Here is an 18,963-nt window from a genome sequence, read left to right as displayed (position 1 = left end):
AACTGAAAGAGTTAAAAAAAGCACAATGCTGTCCAAGGGACATAACATTTGTTATGCACCTTTTTGCTCAGTGTTCCTTGGACAGCATTGTGCTTTTTTAACTCTTTCAGTTTTGTATTTTAAACTACCACAATAAAATTCATTGTTTTTAGTATATTTTTGGGATCTCTTCTTTTTTCCCTCATTACTATGATATAGTGGGGATTAGTGTTATTCTGATTATTGTTGAAGCACTCGGTGAGAATTGGACATCCCTTGTGGTAACTACTGGTCAAGCACATTGCAAGGTCACAGAACACTTCATGACATCACAATGTCACAACATTAAGCCTTTTTCACATATCTGTTTTCTATATCCTTATGCAGTCCATTTGGATCACAAATTCGAACGCAGACACCCATTGTGTTCAATGGTGGTGTGTACAAGTCAGGCTTTTTACGTGGACCATGTGTCTGTGGGATAAGCAAGCAGACATGTCCTTTTTTCACGCACCATAGAAGAAATACGTGCTGTACTTGTGCACATTGATGACACACAGATGACATACTGCTGCCTGGGAAAAGCAGTACAATTAGCACTGATCCCAGGCGTTGGGTGCTGAATGAGCTCTCATAATTGCTGGCTGATCTCCTTGTGACCAGCAAGATGAGGCCACACTGATGGGAGTTGGAGTCAGCACCTGGTCTCTGTGTATAGCATGTATTAAATCATTAAAAAAAACAGTGTATGGTCCACCTTCATTTTCCTAACCAGCAGAGGGAAAATCGACAGCTGGGGGCTGATGTTAATATTCAGGGAAGGGGCCAATAACCATGAAGGTCCCCAGGCCGTTAATAACAGCTCAGAGCTGTTTGCCTAGCCTTTACTGGTTATTACAGGGCTAAGCAGATAGCTGCAGGCTGATATTAATAGCCTAGTAAGGTACCATGGATATTGGCACCCTCCCAGACTAAGAACATCAGCCCTTGGAGGTCCCAGAAATGGTGTATCCATTAGATACGTCAATTCTAGTGCTTAACCTCCACTCTTCCCACTTGTCCTGTTGAGGTGGCAAGTGGGGTAATAATTGTGGGATTTACTAAGTTGTGGGGTTACTAATGGATAGGTGCCTATCAGACACCCCCAATATTACATATGACTATGTGGTTAGTAAAGATATAAACAGAAATAAATCCTTTAATTGAAATAAACACTTCCTGATCCTCTTTTACCCATTTAGTCACCAAAAAATAAAAATAAAAAAGTAAAATTATACTCATTTTTCCACCAATAATCTATTAATGCCCATCTCCCTTGACGAACTGGATGGTTTGGTGAACGATCACAACAGTGAATCGACCTGTCATTACTCCAGCCAGAACACACTAAGCTGAGCCTGAGAATGTGACTATGCGTGACCGACGGTGACGTCATTAAGGTTACCACCGGTCACACGCAGCCTTGTTCTCATTCTCTACTTAGTGTAATACTGCTGGCATGGTGAGAGGTTGCATCACTAATGTTACCACTTGCCAAACCATTCGGATTGTCATAGGATGTGGGCATTAATGGATTATCAGTGGAAAGGTGATTATAGCTTTCCTTTTTTATTTTGAGTGAATACATGGGTAATAAATGCTCATTTTGAGCATAATGAAAGTCACTGGGAAACTCGATCATTTTTCCAGCAGACCCTACCTGGATGTCTGGGGGGGGGGGCAGAAAATTGCAGAAGTGGATGGAAACACTGCTGAAAAGGGATCAGCATGGGGAATACCCCCGGACACATGGCTGACTCTCAGGTAACTGCTGGGAACAATGTTGTCAGAGTATTACGTAACTTTTATGAACTGACAATAAAAAATTCAAAAACAAAGGTAAAATGGATTCTAGAGGAAAAAAGGTTAGGAAATATTCTTTCCTATATAATGACTTGTATATAGAACATTTCTCACCATATATCCCTGTCATTTTCAGCAATAAATAAGTTAAAAAATTAAATAGGGTCCCCCTGTATTTAATAACCAGCTAAGACAAAGTAGACAGCTGAGGGCTCATATTATCAGACTGGTAAGGTCCATGGTTAGGTTATCGTATCCATATCAGCCCACAGATGCCACATAACTGGCACATCACATTAGATGGGCTCTATCACAGCTCTTCCAGATTACCTTGGTGCAGTGACAATCAGAGAAGTTACATTTGGGGTTGAGGGCAGCTGTTTTTGTCAAAAATCACAGCTGGCACCAACCACTGGGTTTTAGTAATGGACAGGTGTCTTTCAGCGAAGTTCACAGCCACTGGGTTTCCTGACAGCTCTGAGGCCCAGAGAACTTAAGAGAGCCTTTAGGGGAGACTTTAAGGGTACTGGAGTTCCCAGCTGCTGTTGTACCTGGAAGCTGTGAACTCCTGTAACCTTTGCCCAACAGCTGGGAATTCCAGTAACCTTAAACTCTTCCAGCTGTGTGTATATGCGTTTATACAGCTTTTTTTACTTGCATTTTTGTACAGCAATGAATGCTGTTTAAATCTATCTTAAAAAAGGAAAAAAGGCTTAGCTATAGAGATAGATAAAGTGATGGATAGATAATAGAAAGATTAGATAGATAGATAGATAGATAGATAGATAGATAGATAGATAGATAGATAGATAGATAGAGATAGAGAAAAAGCCTGCAGCTATCCAACAGCTTTCTAGGAATAAACAAATACATACAATTTAAAAAATGGTGTGGGTCCACCATTAATTATCAGCTAAGGCAGAGCAGGCAGCTGCAGGCTGATATTATCTGCCTGGGAAAGGCCATGGTTATTGGCCCCTTCCCAGCCTAAAAATACTAGCCTTCAGCTGCCCCAGAACTGGCACATCACATTAGATGTGCCAATTCTGGTGCCCTGTCTCATATCTTCCCAATTGCTCTGGAGCAGTGGCAATAGAAATAATGTGATTAGGGGTTGATGTCAGCAGCTGGTGCTGACACCAAGCACTGGGGTTAGTAATGTAGACGTGTAAGTTAGAAACCCCATTACTAACCCTATAAGCAAAAATCAATGAACATGAACACACACAGAAAAGTCCTTCATGTTAATAGAAGAAAATCCTTACACCGTCTTTCACCAATTTATTTCTCCAAAAAAATCTCACTTCAATCTGCCATTGTCCAATAGATCCGCGGTAATTCACATTGATGTCCCATGACGAGTCTCGTCTAAAATTCCAGCATAAGGAGCCGGGTGGGGCTTCATAGGCTGTTACGAAAGGACACACTGACAGATCTGACATTACCGCTCGGCTTAGCGTGAGAACCAGCAGTGACTGGTACAGCATATCAAGTTTCATTCTGGGAACAAGGCTTCATATGCTGCAGACATCAGAGTGGAGATCTAATAAATGAGTACACGGGGGCAATTATTGGGGAATGTTTTTTTTTTAATAAAGGACTTTTATGTGTGTTTATTTGCTTTTTAACAGCTCATGTGCCATTTAAGCAGATGTAAATGTTTGATGAATATTTACTGCTTTCCTCACCCTTCTCTCGGCGCTGAGAACATTCATTTTATCCTCTAGTTTCAGACGTCAGTGAGCAGAGCATCGAGTCCCCAGGTTTTAGATAGACCCGATGATGCGATTCCGTCTGCCAATCACAGCAATGCCAGTAGCCAACATGGATATTGCATTGCTGTATATGACAGGTACTCCCAGCATGTTGACTGTCTAAAAGCCACAAAACATGTGGGACAGGGGCTCAAGCATTGCGCTGGTGCACTCCCTATACTCTTGGTTCATGCATCTAATGTCAGTTCAGTGTTGCGTAGCCATAAGCTGGTTACCAGCACACGCGTGAGCCTCTATGACTTGTTACATAGTAGTCAAGGTCAGAAGATACTGTCTACTTTAACAGACTATTATGAAAAATGTAGAAGGTTCACATTTCTAACAAGTCAGTAACGCACGATTTAGCATTATCCACTCCCTACTGGATCAACCCTTCGGAAAAGAATATGATACTCATAAAACATGTTTGCTTTTGGAGCATCACTATGTTTATTTAAAGTAGAAAGCTGCTAAAGGATACCAATAGAAAGCATGTACTGATTTTATTTCTTTAATTTTTTTTTTACTTGACAAGGCAAAGTCAAGTGTAATAAGTGTCTTTGTCAGAAAAGGATTTGTCTCTAGATATTCACAGCATAAACTTGATGTGGGCTTTGTCCTTAGAAATTGTGCCATAGATTTTGTTGAAAAATGATGAAAGAGCAAAATGCCTTTCTAGTTTATAATATGTTAAAAAATGGTATCGGTGTGATCAGTGTTTTCCACCAGTGTGTCATCCATTTGTCGCTCTTTACCATCAGTCTGTCATTAGTGCTTTTCTGGTATGGATAATGAAAGAAAGAAATTCTAAAGCTTCTTCTAGACTTTGCAATGGACTGTACACGGAGTCCATGTGTGTGCTGCACGTGTTTTTTCACCGACCCATAGTCTTGTATTAGGCCTTGTCATCCATTCTTCTGGAAAAAGTGGACATGTTTGCATGCGTTTTACACGGTGACAAGGTTCGTGTTAAAACATGGACATGTGCATAGCACCATAGGTTATACCGGCCACATGTGGTATCCGTGAAAAAAATGGATATCGCACATACTGGAATTGCGTAAAGAAGTTAGTTATTGCCGTGACTTTACTTTATATTACAAAATCGTGCGGCCAAGTTCAATATAAAATCTAAGGCCACGTGCACATGGTGAGTATTTGGTGAGTTTTTAACCTCAGTATTTATAAGCTAAAACCTGAAGTGGGTGAGAAATATAGACTTGGTGGCGTGTTTCTATTCTACTTTTCTTACAATTGTTCCTCTCCTGGTTTTGGCTTACAAACATTGAGGTGGACACGTGGCCTAAAACTTCTTATTAATTCTCTGCCATCTGTGGCATGTTCTCTGGGATATACACGCCATTATCTGTGTAACTATCTGTCTAGCAAAACATATGTTGAAGCAGCACTGAGACAGTAAATTGATTCTCAAATTCCAGGACACTGATATAATGTCTTTCCAGTATTAGCGGAAAAATAAAAGCACTCAAAGATTGAAAAATGAGGGTAATTTACTCTATCTATCCCATATCTATCTATCTATCTATCTATCTATCTATCTATCTATCTATCTATCATCTATCTATCTATCTACCTATCTCTATATCCATCTATTATCTATCTATCCCCTATCTATCTATCCCATATCTATCTATCTCTCTATCTATCTATCTATCTATCTATCTCTATATCCATCTATTATCTATCTATCTATCTATCCCATATCTATCTATCTGTCTATCATATATCTATCTATCTATCATCTATCTATGTATCTATCTATGTATCTATCTATCTATCTATCTATCTAGCTATCATCTATCTATCATCTATGTACAGTATGTATGTATCGATCTATCCCATATCTATCTATCCATCTATTATCTATCTATCTATCTATCTATCTATCTATCTATCATCTATCTATGTATCTATCTATCATCAATGTATCTAGCTATCTATCATCTATCTATTATCTATCATCTATCTATCTATCTATCATATATCTATCTATCTATCCATCTATTATCTATCTATCCCATATCTATCTATCTGTCTATCTATCAATCTATTATCTAACTATCTATCTATCATCTATCTATGTATCTATCTATCTATCTATCTATCATCAATGTATCTATCTATCTATCATCTATCCATCATCTATCTATAATCTATGTATGTATGTATCTATCTATCTATCTATCTATCCCCTATCTATCTATCTATCTATCTATCTATCTATCATCTATCATTAATGTATCTATCTATCTATCATCTATGTATGCATGTATCTATCTATCTATCTATCCCATATCTATCTATCTATCTATCTATCTAAATGAATAAAATGCAGCAGCACAGAAATTGAACAAAGAAAATCAGGTGCAAAACCCCCAAAGCAAATACCAAACCTTAGTAATAGGAGTCCAAAAGAATCAGAGGCAGCACACCATTCATGATGAAAAATGGAGCTATTTAATAAGCCCCAAGAGGTGACGTTTCGGTCCTAACAGCATGGACCTTTTTGAAAAAGGTCCATGCTGTTAGGACCGAAATGTCACTTCTTTGGGCTTATTAAATAGCTCCATTTTTCATCATGAATGGTGTGCTGCCTCTGATTCTTTTGGACTCCTATCTATCTATCTACAGTGGATATAAAAAGTCTACATACCCCTTGAAATGCCAGTTATTTGTCATGTAAACAAACGGAACATGCCACCAATAGTGATGAGAGAGTATACTCATTACTCGAGAATTCCTGAGCATGCTCGGGTGATCTCCAAGTATTTGGCTGTGCTCGGAGATTTAGTTTCTGTCACCATAGCTGCGTGACTTGCAGCTGCTAGACAGCCTGTATACATGCGGGGATTTCCTAACAAACAGGCATTCCTCACATGTACAGTATTCAGGCTGTCTAGCAGACCCAAATCAGGCTGCTACAGAAACGAAATCTCTGAACACATCCAAATACTCGGAGCTCACCCGAGCATGGTCGGGAAATCTCGAGTAATGAGAATACTCGCTCATCACTAATCACCAGTTTTGCGAAATAGCAGCTAAAAATATCACCTTATTCAGTGTCTGCTATGCATTCCCCAAATCCTTATAGGACCCCCTGACACCTGTTGTATACTTCTGAAAACCTTTTTCAATTTCTCCAGCACTGTATGGTACGCTTCTCAGTCTGGTCCTATCGCGCCTGATCAGAAATATTGCATTTCATATCTGCAACTGTGGGCAAATCCAAAAAACAGAAGTGTGCATGAGCTGGCAAACGTAGTTCCGGTACATGAGCTGGAAGAACGTGAGTCGGTGCATGACACTTCTGTTTTTGGGCTTTGCCCGAAGTTGAGTAAAACACACTGTGCAGGTGCAAACGCAACATTTCTGAGAAGTCGCATGGCACAATAGGCGCCATCCATGAAGTAGGAGGGTGTGTTACAGCAGATGGGAGTGTTGCAGCGGTCTGAAACCACGCCCATTGGACCGGACTAAGAAGATTACTATACAGCGCGGGAGAAATTTAAAAGATTTTTTGAGAGTATACAAGGGGAGTCAGGGGGTTATATAAGGATTTAGGGAATGCATAGCAGACACTGAATAAGGTGATCTTTTTAGCTGCTATGTCACACAACTGGTGACAGGTTCCCTTTAATGTCAACTATAATTTGTGCAATTCAATTGAAAAGTAAACTGACATCTTTTCAGGTGGAAAATGTAAGAACTAAAATAATGTGGTTGTATAAATATGGACACCCTTAAACTAATACTTCATTGAAAGACCCTTTAAATTTATTACAACATTCAGACTTTTTGTGTAGGAGTCTATCAGCATGGCGTATGTAGAATTGCCAATATTTACCCACTCTTCCTTGCAGTAGCACTCAAAATAAATCTGTCACAATGTGAGGGCATCTCCTGTGTACAGTGCCCTCTTAAAGAGAACTTGTTATGTGAAAACTGCTATTAACCTGCAGATATGGAGTTAACCTGCAGGTTAATAGCGTTATGAACCTGCCTGGCTACTGTACTTAGACTTCCACTGCCACGAGGAAATAAACTTTATTCCTCTGAGTAGCATTTGTGTTTCAGTCATAGGGGTGGCACCAGCACGGGATTAGTCACCACTCTGTGTATAGAGAGCTGCATCTGTAATCACGCCCCCTGCCCTGACTGACAGCAGTGTGGTTACTAATCTAGAGCAGGTGGCACCCTTATGACTGAAGCCCAGCACAACCATAAAGTTAATTTACTCCCGGCAGTGGGGGGTATAAGTGCCGGCGACAGGCTGGTTCAAAAATCTATTAATCTGCAGATTATTCCTTTATTTGAAGGTTAATAGTGTTACTTCACGTGATAGGCTGCCTTTAAAGAGGTTTTCCCAAGAACAACATACATTTTTATTAATAGATCTTAGAATAAAAATAAATTCCACAATTGGATGTGTTAAAAAATGTTCTTGTCTTGAGATAAACTTATAAATGTGTTACTGTGTAATGGCTGTGTCCGACTATGCAGGGATATAGTCAGATATACCACAGCTTCTGAACAGAGGAGGAAGCAAAAGTGTATACAGACATTACAGCATGGGATCACAGCTGATTCTTTCTGTGAGGTAAAACACATTTTTAAACAGGCAGTGAAATATTTTTCCTTACAGAAACCAGCAGCTGTGATCCCGTGCTGTCCTGCCTGTATGCTCTTTTGCAACCTCCCCTTCCCAGGAGCTGTGGTATGATCAGACCATGTTCATGGAAGGTCAGGCACAGCCATTACCAGTATATAGCAGGGGAACATATATAAGACTTTCTTAGCACAGGAACCCTTTTTTAACACATCATATTGTGAAATTTATTTTTTTTCCAAGATCGATTGATTAATGTGTACTTTTTCGTGGGACAACCCATTTAAGGTTTCCCAAAGATTTCCAATTGGACTCAGGTCTGGGCTCTGGCTGGACCACACCAAAGCTTTGATTTTATTATGGCAAAGCCATTCTCTTGTTGATTTGAAGGTATGGTTAAGGTCACTTGTCATACTGAAAGGTGTGAAATTCCACCTTGACTAATGTCTCAGTTTCAGCTGCCAAAAACAGCCCAAAAGCCTTACTGTGTGCATGGTGTTCTTTTTGGTGATACACAGTATTCACTTTGCGACAATCATGCTTTTGGAATTATGGCCGAAAAGTTCAAATTTGGTTGTCTTGACATCACATATTTTCCCATATGCTTTTGTCAGACTAAATGTATTATGCAACCATATTATTTTAGTTTTGTTATTTTTCCATTCACCGTCAAAATGATTTCAGTTTGGTTCTCAATGGATTTGTATAAATTATGGGCGAAATTAAAGGTGAAGGAAGTTCTGACATTACTGCTCTTGGTATAATTTTTATACATGACAAAAAAAATTGCATTTTAACAGTGTAGACATAGATAGATAGATAGATAGATAGATAGATAGATAGATAGATAGATAGATAGATAGATAGATAGGAGTTTGTATTTTCTCCCTGTGTTTGCGTGGGTTTCCTCCGGGTACTTCGGGTACTCCGGTTTCCTCCCACACTCCAAAGACATACTGATAGGGAATATAGATTGTGAGCCCCATCGGGGACAGTGATGAAAATGTGTGCAAACTGTAAAGCGCTGCGAAATATGTTAGCGCTATATAAAAATAAAAGATTATTATTTATAGATTATTATAGATAGATAGATTTAATATCCATTCTATCTATCTGTTTGAGTGTCTCATGTTCCTGGAAACAAAAGGTGCAATTCATTGTCTATTTGAGTACTTTTTCTAGCTTTTGGTGTTTTTTGCCTCTTTTACTTTTGCAGCTTATACTTTTAATTTGCACTTTTTTAAAAAATATTTTATATGTGTTCACCTGATTTTGTTTTTTTTTAATGTTCATAATTTTGGATGGATTCTTGGCTTTCCAGATGTTTAACACTGATTCATAAACTGCGACTTTTAAAAGTCACAAAATGTTGGTTCAAATGTAATCCAGTCCCCCTGGAGTGGTCTTATATGTGCCTGAAATTTTGACACTTTCAGATCAACTATACAGAATTGCAGATTTATTCAGAGGGAACACTGTAAAGTTATAGCTTTATAGCAAGCTTCAAACAAGAAATAAGTACAATAAATTTCACTTGGTCAAAAGTAAATTAATTATATAGTAACCATGAGATCTAAATTAAACTATTGTCAAAAGCATTATATATATGTCTGATTTTTTTTCTTTTGTGTATAACATCTGCTGCTCACTTGGAGTATAATATTAGCTTTCTAACCTACACTTATTACTATAGTTTCTTCCCAATGGGTAAATTGTTATGAAAATGACAGCACGGATTAAAACAGAATCTGTCTAGAATGTATGTTGTGCCAATCATAACAGAACAGACTACCTAGTAGACCAAAACACAAAAATATATGGAACTGATTAGATATTATCTCAGAAAAAAATCAGAAGAAAACACTCTATGACCCCAGAGGCAAGTCTTTTATTCCTGACCCTGGAGCCTCTCCCCCCATCTCTTTTTGTCTCCCCTCCTCCCCACTCCTCCACTAGACACAAATGATTGAAAGCTGCTAATGTATATTCCTGCATACACTGACAGCCATCAGTCATTACTGACAGAAGCAGGATGAGACGGCGAGATGACGAGACACAAAATACTGCTTAATCATAACTCTGACTCTACTGAGCCTATGCTTCACAGATATAATCCAAAACCCATAGAGATATGTTAGATGGACTAGACATGATAATACACTAACAATATGAAGGCAAAAAGGTAACATATTTTTTAATGTAGCAAAAAAAATGGATTCATATTTATAATTATGGATTTTTACATTTTTAGCAAAACTAAATGAAACTGATCCCCTAAAGTTTACCCTTACAAGTCTGCTGAACTGAATGAGCCAGCGGGGAGCTTACATTTTATAATTCCTGTTTATACATCTTGTGTCCAAGGAATGTTATGGATAAACACAAGGACTATATTACTGAAGTAATTAAGACAGACTCAATGTATTAACAGTAGGCATCGGCACATTAAAGGGAGTCTGGCATCTCAAAATCAGAATTAAATCTAACCACATGATCTAATAGGGGACTTATCTCCTATAAAAATGTTCCTCTGGTTTGATAAACATTGTCTTTGATATGCATAAAAAGCAGTTTATCTGGTACACAGCAGGGGTTCTTTAATGCACCCTCTGCATGGCCAGAAATGCTTAGTGCAATATTTTGGCAGAAGGTGGCTAGACTTAAAAAAAAAATCTAATGGATAACACTGTTATATGTATGGGTGTGTGAGCTCCTTTTTCTGTTGTCATTTACATAATCAATATGTGGTGCCCCTGAGGCTCGGTCGCCACAGAGGTACTGCACCTCCTCCTGAGGTGTGGTGCCCCGCCATCCAGGTGAGTTGGAGGCTCCTAACCACGCTCCAACACTCGCATCCCACGCAACACAGTAGTTCAGCAAAGCTACATTGTGGCTCCCTGCTTGGAGTGTAGAAGAGCACCTTTGGTGGCTCCCTGCTTGGAACACGAAACGTGCTGGGAGGCGGGTGGAGTTGAGAATACATAAAAGAGCGGGAATGTTTAGGATTACAAGTCAGTCAGTCAGTCAGTCAGTAGGAGAGAGTGAGGAAAGAAGATCCCTGGGAGAGGGATGGAGGAAGGAGGTGCTGCAGCAGACCTCAGTGACCTGGGTCTGCTGGCACGGGAAAGGAAAGAAGGAGAAAGACATTGAACTGAAACCTGATCTTCTAGGAGAAGGAGAGTTTAGTACGGAACGAAGGAGTAAAAGGGAACAGAGGACGTGGGTTAGGCGAGAACCCTGCCTAGAAGTTCTAAGCGCAAGGCCGGGGCCCGATCTCCGAGGTTGTATGGATGCTAATGGTCCTGCAGACACTGGTGGTGTAGTGGGCTGTAAATAGACTACTCCCATCTAAGACTTGGGGGCACAACAGCAACATTGATAGTGAGCCGGGATTCAAGAGACGGAGTCCCCGAAGCAGGCTACAGCCGTACAAGTAGAGTTCTTGGGAACATCTGTCAGGAGGCACTCCAGTGTAACTCAGTTCTGGGAGTACTTCACACCAAAGACGCTATATGAGGAGACGTTCAGAAAGGTACATGTTGGCGGAGCGTTGGAAGGGAGCATTACATCTGGCCTGGAGGTTGACTGAGTCTCTGACCCGGAGGACACAGTACAGAGGCAGGCACCTGTGTGTACTACAGACTGTGAGTAAAGCTTTGGAACTACAAGCTCTGGTGTCCTCCACTGATTCTTGCGCCAACACACCCAGCACTGCTACACCTGGGTACCAGCTACTACCCCGCTTGTGCCTCTCTTATACCCCTACATCTACACTGCCCTGGGACTACAGCTCCACCTGTGGGGAGCGTCACCATCTTGGCTGCACCACACCACCAGTCCCAGAGAATCTGCATGCAGCGTCGGCTTAACATCTCCCTTGCCGAACACCACAGGTGGCGTCACGAACTATTCATCAATTCTATTTCATTGTTCTTTCACCCCCCTTTTGCAATGGAGCCTCTGGGCCACAGCTTCCGTGACAACTCCCATTGAGAACAACGGGCCCGGTGCCGAGTACCCCCACAGCCCTGGGAGGGCGATCCAAATACATTATGTTGATCATGCGAGAAACATCCTTCATCCAACTTGATATTTTTCTGAGATGCAAATTGAACTAATGCCGCTATGGCTGCCATAATCATCATTCCCCAGTTTGGGTTGCTCCGCGCCTCGTACCAACTCATCCTTGGCCATTCCAGTATCTTATGGTGCTTGCAATCTTAAGGCCACATGTGCACGTTCAGTATTTGGTCAGTTTTTTACCTCAGTATTTGTAAACCAAAACCAGGAGTGGATGATAAATGTAGAAGTGGTGACGTGTTTCTACTATATTTTTCCTGATTGTTCTTCTCCTGATTTTGGCTTAGAAATACTGAGGTAAAATACTGTCCAAATACTGAACGTGTCAATGTGGCCCTAATACTGTTTAGTGGCTAGCTTAGTCTTCCATACTCCACTGCCGGCATAACCTTAGAAGTTTGCATGGTAACCTGACAGTACTGAAATTGGGTCACTGCACCACCGGATAATTGTGACCTAATTGCCCCATTACCCTTAGTAATGCCCCTTAGTATCTCCACCCACTACAATACTCCTTCCATGATATCAACATAGCATGATACCCCCAGATACACTATTATGCACCAACTATGCAGAGCAAGGAGCTAAATGTTACCAGCTCCAACATTGTATTCAACTATATTTGTGTCCTGCTGATGCAGATACCACTGAAATTGTGACCCCAAACAGGGAGCAGGATCATTCAGCACCAGGTCCCCCAGCTCACAGGCCCATTGCCAGCACACCACTTGTGTGTTTTAGCTACCAGTTATCACCCACTTCAGCTAATTTAAAGCAAACCTGTCAGCAGGATTTTTTGCTAAGTAACCTGTCAGGATGGCAGTGTTATACTGATTAAAATGATATTTGGGGTGAAGAAATTCATCTTGTGGTTCTTGTGTAATTAGTGTTAGAAGTTTGCAGCTAATAATATGCTTGTGCTCCGGGGCAGGACATTAAGCAGAATCTTATCTTCCTGCTCTCTCCTGCTCTAAGCCAGAGAAACCAAGAAGAGACCAGCCCACAGTCCCACCCCCATGATGAGAAACATGTTTGTGCTTTGGGGTGAGACTGTGGGCAGGTCTCTTCTTGGTTTCTCTTGCTTAGAGCAGTAAGATAAGACTCTGCTTACAGTCCCGCCCTGGAGCACAAGCATAAAATTAGCTGCAAACTTCTAACACTAAATACACAAGAACCACAAGATGAATTTCTTCACCCCAGGTATCATGTTAATCAGCATAACACTGCCAACCTGAGAGTGTATGTAGGACACTTAACAAAATCCTGCTGACAAGTTCACATTAAGGTTTTAAATGACTAATTAGCATGTTAATGTCAAGTATGTTGCTTCCATTTACATGAAATGCAATTTTAGCCTGACTCCCAAGTCCACAATTCTGAGCCAAATACAGAAAGAAAAATTGTATATATGATTATATATATATATATATACATTACATGCTTCCCTCCATGTCCCACCTTCCAAACTGAGGACCGCCATAGTGAATTCACTAAGCACCCAGGACACAGTGACATAGGGGATGTTGGGACCATTAGATGTGTTCCCTACATATGACATGTCATTACATCGTGTTGTAGCCATAACTGGTAGAAGTTCTGGGACATGAAGATAAGTACACCCCAAATGTTTCATTTTTTTTCTTAACTTTTTATCCATTGAGAAGTTTTTTTTCATAACCCTAAAAAATAAAGTCAAACATCACCAAACGACGCTCTGCTGTGTTACATACTTTTCAGGCTTTGCAATTTCCAACTGACAATTAGTTCTCTTTATCTGAAAGGGGTTGTTTTAGTGACAAGCATCTAGACTTCTGCTACCTCCCTTCAAGTGATACAAAACCTACAAAAGATAAAATGAAAAAAACCCTGCTATAATTAAATAAGTAAAAAGCAAAAGTGCATTTAACTCAAACCAAGCTCAATTTTTGTGTTTTCTCCCTTCAAGTGAACAGGACAGTCACAGAAATGTCTGCAACAAACATGCCTTGTGTGAATATCCCCTTCCAGACGTCTGCCTCATACGGGAAACATTCTGGATACGCTGTAACCTCTGGAATTGATTATGGATTGCATTACTCGGGATAAACTTTTCGCAATCTCGGCAAATAATAGCTCAAACATTATGTAGACAAAAATGTCCTCGACGCTGGGTGCTGGCTGACTGTATTTAATTTATAACGCAAAGTCTTACCAAATTCTTGAGATGAATCAACCTGGAGAAGAAGTCTTAGATCAAGGATATACTCACCACACCAAGGCAGAGTAGAGGCATCGGGAAGGACGCATCTGCCTCATGGCTGAAGATGTGATGGATAAAGGGCAATAAAAATAAGATGTAATAGAATATTTTGCATCCTCTTCTGTAAGCAAAACACAGAGACAGCAATGAAACTTCAGCTCTGGATTGCCACCATCTAGGTATTTAGGTCTATGCTGCCTCGTTAATGTGTGGAAGCCGCAAGCAATGCAAGAATAATAATCTATAGTCAAAAGTCTGGAGAGGACGTAAGAATGGGATTTCTCATGAGCAGGGAGATGCTTTCTTGTAGGACTGCAGCAGCAGACTGTGTGCATTCCTTCCCAGCCCAGCTAAGATGATCCTACCATCCCTATGCATCAGGATCCAGCGCTGAGACGTCAGCACAGGCGATCAGCATTCACCAGGGGGCACAGACACATAACAAGGCGCCCAGATCCAAGAAAAGGGAATAAATAGATGATTCTGGAGAGCAGCAAAGGGTGAAGCTCCAATGTGATGGGGGTGGGTGGAGCAGAGCAGACAGCTCACTTACTGCCTGATGTCCCCTGGATCCTAGTGCAGAGCTTTGTACGAAAGGGAAAAACAAGCCAGAGGTTTTCTGCAGGCAGCAGGCATGAAGAAGGCAGGAGATTGCCATAGAGCTGCATCCAATCATTCTGCTGGAGCTATCGGATTGTTCAGATGTTATAAAAGGGCAGATATTTCAACGCCGTTATTGTAGAAGAAAAAAGAAAATGTGAATATTATTAATATACAAGAAAGCACAATAAAGAAATATGAGTAATGGCTGTGAGTCAATGGCTCTTTGTTGTGACTTTTTAGGCAATCGTGACACTGTGCTTGTGCCCTTAGCCAACGGAATGCGTCAGGACAGCGCTTATCCTGACGGACTGTATGGTTGCCCACTGGCGGACACAGAAAGAAAGGGGCCCCTGTGCAAGAACAATATTCGGGCCCTTTAAAGTCTAAAGCTCATCTTATTATTACTATTATCATCATGAAAAATGTCACCTGCTTTGATGGTGGATATGGGCTCCCGGTTGCACAAAAAGCATGTCCACCCATGACATCACCATAAGAGACCATGCATCGGACGGCGGCTAAAAGCATGTTTTTCGATTTTAACTGTATTTCCCCTGAAGCCCATGGCTTTCAGTAGTAGAGGCTTGCCGGAGTGGCTACATTCACCGCTCAGTGTACTGTGAGTGGCTGCAATGCATCAGTGAAAAGATGACTGTCTGTCAAATTGTCGGCGTGCAAGTACAGCCGTCACTGTAACGTTATGAGCAGTGACTGTAGCAGTGACGGTACCCTTCTATGACTGAAAGGCGACCATGCATCTTTCTATCACTATTTATCTGCAAATTAACCCTATCTCTAGATAAATAACGTTAGTCAACGTGACAGGTTACCTTTAATTGTATCGGAAAGCGCAGCATACCGTGCCTATACAGTGGGCAACTGCAAAGATACTATGCAGAATACATTTGTTTTTTACAATGGGTTCCTATAGTGACTGTGCACAGTGTTGAGCACTTTCCTCCTGTGTATATATGCTCAATTATGGGCACAGGTGCAGTGTGAACAAAGCCTTACTCTATTGTTACACAGGGAAAACTATATACTGCAGTGTGGACGACAGACAGCATAACACAAACTCACCAGTGCCACAGACCCCAAAAGAGCCAACATTCAGTGGACACCTGAACTTTACTCACAGTACAGTACCTGATTTTGATAAGCTTTTACCACATTTGGATATGTTCACACTCCTTGAGAACATGATAATGGATTTCTATTCACATTAACACATTCTAGAAAAAAAACAGCAGCACAGGGCTTTCATAATTTTAGAGTCTTCAGCATGCTCATTCTTCCACACCAATAAAAGTTGCTTTTCACACACCAACTTCAGTGTATATATGTATATACAGCAGGAGAGATAAGTATTGAACACATCACCAATTTTCATTTTCTAAGTAAATATATTTCTAAAGGTGCTATTGACATGAAATTGTCACCAGATATCAGTAACAATCCATCCAATTCACACAGGCAAATAAATCAAACCATAGATGTCCATAAATTAAGTTATGTCATGTGTCCATAAATTAAGTTATGTCATGTGTAATAATGAGAAATGACTAACAAAAAAAGTATTGATCACGCTTATTAAAATTTAATTACCCCTTCATACAAAAGCCTTTGTTGCTTATAACAGCTCCAAGACGCCTCCTGTATGGAGAAACTAGTCGCACGCATTGTTCAAGTGTGGTTTTGGCCCATTCTTCCACACAAATACTCTTGAAATCCTGAGGCTATGTGCCCACGTTAGCGTTTTTAAACGCTCAGGAAACTGATTCCCTTCCCAGAAAACACACGTCTTTTTTCTGCGCGTTTCTTGCGCGTTTTTGATGTGTTTTTTGACGCGCGTTTTCTGGGAATATTGGGGAAGGCTAAAAACGCTCAGCAATGCGGAAAGTAATGAGCATGCTGCGTTTTTAGCCGCTAAGCGATTCCTGAGCGTTTAAAAACGCATGCATTGGCACAAAAAAGCCAAAAACGCATGCAAATTAATTCGAAGCATCTTTTAAGCGTTTCTGCAGCGTTTGAGCCGGCGGAAACGCTTAAAAAATGCAACGTGGGCACACAGCCTAAAGGTTCTGTCGGATATGAATTCTGAGCTTTAATTTCTTCCATAAATTTTCTATTCAGGACAGGTGATTGGCTGGATCATTGTAGCAGCTTTATTTTCTTTTTCTGAAACCAATTGAGAGCTTACTTGGCTGTGTGTTTGGGAACATTTGCCCATTTATCCTTCCTTCAATCATATGAGGTTTGCCAGTGCCCTATGCTGAAAAAGAGCCCCTCATCATCACTGTTGGTGTGGTGGCTTTGGGGTGATATCATATGCACTGCCAGTATTTTACAGCCCTATCTAAATGTTGTAGAGCAAACTTTAAACACAGTTGAACATGCTTTTTGTTTAAAAATGGAGTATTGCGTCATGAGCATGCATACAGGCCATGGAGGTTGAGAGCATTACTAATTGTTTTCTTTGAAACAATTGTACCTGCTGATTCAGGTCTTTCTGTAGCTCTACACGGGTGGTCCTTGGCTCTTGGACAACTCTTCTGATAATTCATTTCACTCCTCTGTCTGAAATCTTGTGGAGAGCACCTGGTCATGGCCAGTTTATGAGGAAATTATGACCTTTCCACTTTTGGATTATGGCCGCAACAGTGCTCCCTGGATTTTTCAGTATTTTAGAAATTATTTTTTAACCAATGCTGTCAGTATATTTTGCAAACAGAAGGTTGCAATTGTCTTGAGTCAGATCACTGATTTTACTCATCATGAGATGTTTTGCAAAGTCAAAAGTTTACATACACTAATATTACTATGCCTTTAAACAATTCTTGACTGCCCATATGAAAATGTCATGTGTTTGGGAGCTTCTGGTAGTCTTTTGGCAACATCTCAGTTAATTAGAGACACACCTGTGGATGTATTTTAATGTACACCTGAGACACACTGCTTCTGTGTATAGCATCATGGGAAAGTCTAAAGAAAGCAGCCAAAATATCAAGGAGAGAATTGTGGACTTGCACAAGTCTGGCTCATCCTTGGGTACAATTTCAAGATACCTGAAGGTGACTCGTTCATCTATACAAACTGCAAACTGCGGTACTTCTCAGTGCTTCAGTTGGACCATTTGCCCCCGGACATTCCAGCAATGTCTGTTCCGAGTTTATGGCTGATGTTCTCTTGCTGCTGAAGAGCCCGTGCTCCTGGTGCCCTCAGACCTTCAGCTACTGCTCTTTCTCCATGTACCATATTTTCCGGCGTATAAGGTGACTTTTTAACCACTGAAAATCTTCTTAAAAGTCGGAGGTCGTCTTATACGCCGGGGGTCGTCTTATACGCCAAGTGCATATTGTGGGGGAGTGGTCCCAATGATGAAGGGAGGGTGTAAGTGGAGTTATCATCCACTTTTTACCTCATTGGTGGCAGCGGTGCTGTGGCTTCTCCTTCAGCAGTGTGGCGGTTCTGTGCTGGGGGTCGACACAGCTCCTCTTTGTCCAGCGTGGGGGGGCGCTGTGCTGGGGGGCAGCTGCGGTGGTTCCCTGTCCAGTGTCGGGGCTCTACCGTCATTTCCCCAAAGCCCGGAGGCCCAGGCAGCTCCATTGCTGCGATGCGGTGGCCTCCAGGAAAATGGCCGCCGGAGCCCACGCATGCTCAGATTCAGATCTCATCCCGAGATCTCAGGAGACGAGATCTGAATCAGCATGCACGGGCTCCGGCGGCCATTTTCCCGGAGGCCACCGCATCGCAGCAATGGAGCTGCCTGTGTTTAAACTTCAGTCACAGTGATGACGCTGCAATGGTTTGAGTCATCATTCTGTGTCTATAGAACAGTG

General features: G+C 41.1%; 1 protein-coding gene across 2 annotated transcripts in view; it reads right to left on the bottom strand.

Moving 5' to 3' along the window:
• DSEL (dermatan sulfate epimerase like) overlaps nt 1–15,105 on the bottom strand; it is a 38,316-nt gene extending 23,211 nt beyond the window's left edge. The window contains exons 1-2 of one of the 2 annotated variants that reach the window (XM_073590020.1): nt 14,531–15,105; nt 14,013–14,122 (exon numbers count right to left, since the gene is read on the bottom strand). The gene's annotated coding sequence lies outside the window, so the exon portion shown is untranslated. The remainder of the gene's footprint in view (nt 1–14,012; nt 14,123–14,530) is intronic. The other variant, XM_073590019.1, reaches the window with a different exon arrangement.
• Nucleotides 15,106–18,963: the final 3,858 nt, after the last annotated feature.

The sequence above is a fragment of the Dendrobates tinctorius genome, unplaced genomic scaffold, assembly GCF_039654945.1.
Source record: "Dendrobates tinctorius isolate UK_male_01 unplaced genomic scaffold, ASM3965494v1 ptg000115l, whole genome shotgun sequence".
NCBI classification, from domain to species: Eukaryota; Metazoa; Chordata; class Amphibia; order Anura; family Dendrobatidae; genus Dendrobates; species Dendrobates tinctorius.
This window is presented reverse-complemented; position numbering and strand designations above follow the sequence as displayed.